Raw genomic sequence first — 4,128 nt, 5'->3', positions numbered from 1 at the left:
CAGTGGATAGCACCACCTCACTCCATGGAAAGCAAAAGGAGTGAAGCGCCACACCAACTTGAAGTTAATAGAGATGAGTAGCGGTTTACAGTCCCATATCTTCTGATGCAGAAAGAATTTGAGGCGTCTCTCTCACTATTTCGGGCCAACAACAACAACAACAACAAAAACAACAACAACAACAACCCAATATAATCCCACTCAGTAGGAAAAAGCTCTAAAAAAGAGCCATGGCAAAACTGACAAAGCCGCTGCCGTATGACCTTACGATCATGGGTTTGAACCATAAAAATAGGAGTTTGGAGGAGGATGTAGATAAGGAAAAGGGTTAAAGGCTGTTGAAGAAAGACTGAACGAAGTCTTGACTCAATCAATCCCCCATTTATAAAAAGACAGTAATGTAACCGATGGTGCAATCAATGCCTTTGGGGAAATGTACCAATGACGCAATCAATGCCTTTAGGGAAATGTACCAATGGTGCAATCAATGCTTTTGGGGAAATGGATCGGCGGTGCAATCACCAGCACGACGTTATCGTAAGAGGCTCAAGAAAATCGAGGTCGAAATCGTTTCATATAATTCTATTCTTAGAAATGCGGGGACTATCTATATACAGTCAAAATCAAGGAAGACTGATCTAAGGCTTCTGTGGCAGTTCAAGCTCGGCCTTGATGGGATCCAAGGCTCGTCCCCGAAGCACTCTCCACGATAGGGCACGTCGAAGATTCACCATGGTATACCTCCAGGCAGTGTGAAAATCGATGACTGTTATGAAAAGGTGAGAAACCCTCGAGGGCACGCGATAAGGACTGATAGAGTCTGTAAGAGTTGTACAAATCTGTACCGAGCCATTATACAACTATACTAGTAGCATTTCTTCATCTTTTATTAGACGTGTACTGTGTTGGGTTTCACCCCTCCTATATAAAGTGGATCCTTGTCATCTTGTAAAGGATTCAGATTATTATACAACATATTGAATACAATACAACATTTTCTGCTCTTTACTTAAACAATTATTCTACATATTTATTGTTTATTCTTTCATTGTTGATTTATGGTTCTTCAGTTATTGCTCATTATTAGCCGCAAATGGATATATTTGAGGCCCTCATTATCATTAGTTCTTCACCGGTTGTTTATTGCTATTAGCCCCATCTAGACCTCGAGGCCCTGTTCTAGCCAGCTCAAGGCCCAACCTTGTGACCGTATTGGTTTGCTTTTCTTATTTTCTTTACTTACACTTAGCATCTATTGCCTAATGACTTGTATTAAAATAAATCATGTATTTTTAAAACCACAATATCAAATGTAATTGTAATTACCATTTTCAAGGTAAATAGTCAGCTCGAACTGCCCATCTGTCTGAGGGTGAAATACGGTGTTCAACTCAACTTGCGTGACCAACTCATGCTGAAGCACATTCCTAAAATTCCAGGTAAACTGAGTGCCGTGATCCGATAGGATAGAAATAGGTACACCATGCAAGCGAACAATCTCCCGAATGTAGATCTTTGCCAAGTGCTCCGAAGTGTAGGAAGTCATTATTGGAATGAAATGTGCAGACTTTGTCCGTCTGTCCCCAATGACACAAACAACATCAAATCTCCTTAATGTTCGAGGCAAACCGACCACAAAGTCCATAGTGATGCGCTCCTACTTTCACTCCGACATGGCAATCTTCTAAAGCAAACAACCAGGTCTCTAATGATCATACTCGACATGCTTACAATTTAGAGATCAAGCAACATGTCCAACAAAGTCTTTCTTTATCCCCTGCCATCAATAATGCTGCTTCAAATCACGGCACATCTTCGTCGCACATAGATGAATATAATACCGCAAACTATGAGCCTCCTCAAGAATCAACTCTCTTCACCCATCCACATTAGGAACACAAATTCAGCATTAAATTCGTAATACACCATCATCATGGATAGTCACCTCCTTAGCACTACCTCGTTGCACCATGTCCTTAAAAAAATGCAAATAGGGGTCTTCATACATATGAGCCTTGATTCACTCAAAAAGGAAGATTGAGATACAACAAAAATAATGAATCTGTTAGGCTCCGATATATCCAATCTCACGAACCTACTAGCCAAAGCATGAACATCCATAGCGAAGGTCCTTTTCACAGTTGGAATGAATGCTAAACTCCACATATTCTCTGCCTTCCTACTAAAGGCATCTGCTACCACATTAGCCTTCCATAGTTGATAAAATTGTGATATAATAGTACTTCAATAATTCTAACCACCTCCCCAGCCTCATGTTTAGATCCTTTTATTGAATAAATATTGAAGACTTCGATGATCCGTATAAAACTCACAAGACATGCCATATACGTAATGCCTCGAATCTTGAGTGCATGTACAATAGCTACTAACTCCAAATCATGCACTAGATAGTTATGGTGCTTAAACTGACATGATGCATAGGCAATCACATTACCGTCCTACATCAACTCACACCTAATTCCAAGCCACAAAGCATCACAATAAACCATATATGGCCCCGATAACGAAGGCAAAACCAACACTTGAGCTATAGTCAAAGCTGTCTTGAGCTTCTAAAAGTTTTCCTCACACTCATCCGACCACCTAACTGGAGCGCCCTTCTGGAGCATCTTAGTCAATGGGGCTACAATAGATGAAAACTGCTCCACAAAATGGAAATATACCCATCCAAGCCTAAAGAAACTCTTGATCTATGTAACACTAAAAGGTGTAGGCCAACTCTAAATTTTATCAATCTTCTTCAGATCCACCTTAATCCCATCACTAGATTCCACATGACCCAAAACCGCCATCGAGTCCAACAAAATCTCGCACTTGGAGATTAGCATATCACTTCTTCTGCCTCAAAGTTTGAAGCACGATCCTCAAGTGCTGCTCATACTCCTCCCTACTATGGGAATACATCAATATATCATTAATGAATACAATGAAAAAATAATATAAATAAGGCTCAAACATATTGTTCATCAAATGCATGAAGGCTGCTAGGGCATTAGTGTCACGCCCGGACCTTAGGGAATGCGACCGACGCTCAACCGAGATATCCTAGTCGAGCAAGCCTGCACAATGCCATCTACCCAATTATCCCACAAATAAAGATAAGATACATTTCATTAATTAAACAGTAATAGGTCATATGAATAACACCAGTTCATTTCCATTAGTTACATCATTAACAATTCTTTAAAATAGTGCACTACACATTCATAGTCAAAGTGGTACATATGTTACATTTACTACTCTTTCAGTTTAACTTTCCCAAAACTAAATACAACTCACACTATATGTCTACGGAGCCTTTAATAGAAACAAAAGAGTGCTATGACAGTGCCCACAAGGCCCTGGCTATACCTCAAAATACTATGTACAAGGGACAATAGATATAGGACCCCAAAATGAAGTAGGACTCACCAAGTCAGCTGAGGAGAAGGTGTGCTGCTCTCACGGATAAACACCACTTGCTATGGAACCACCTGCATCCATTAAAGATGCAACATCCCCAGCAAAAAGGATGTTAGTAAATATAGAATAGTACTAGTATGTAAAATTAAACACCGTCTCAATAGAATGAGTAACAGTACACGGAGAAGGAAACATGAAATCAATATGAGACTCAAATAGTAATAAGGTATCAAATTAGGGGAAAGGTAAATCTCAAGTTAGTTATATTTTTATGTTATGAGATCTTTAGCCTTGATATACCACCGTGTTTTTATCACGGAGTCCGATCTAAGCCTGATCGTCTAAGCCGTCTCACCCCCACACATGCACTCACAATACCACCATGTGCGTGGTATGACATCCGATATCAACCCCATCGGCTAAGACATCTCACCACAATGCCGTGTGGGTCGATATCACATCATATCTTGCTAGCAATAATCTAATCCCATTCAAGGGGAAATATATCAACACATCATTATCATCCCATATATGGAGAAACAACCTCAACATATTAACAAGGGGATTTAACCCCCAATCACTCCTATACCAACACGTGTAGTTTTGGGGTTAGGTTATTTTGACCTACCCTTCCTCGGTGACTAAACGATACTCCTAAAGCATTTATTATTTAAATGGATTTACCACTCATTTCATAATCTTTTA

This window comes from Nicotiana sylvestris, chromosome 12 (genome assembly GCF_000393655.2).
Source record: "Nicotiana sylvestris chromosome 12, ASM39365v2, whole genome shotgun sequence".
NCBI classification, from domain to species: Eukaryota; Viridiplantae; Streptophyta; class Magnoliopsida; order Solanales; family Solanaceae; genus Nicotiana; species Nicotiana sylvestris.
Note: the sequence above shows the minus strand (reverse complement) of the source record.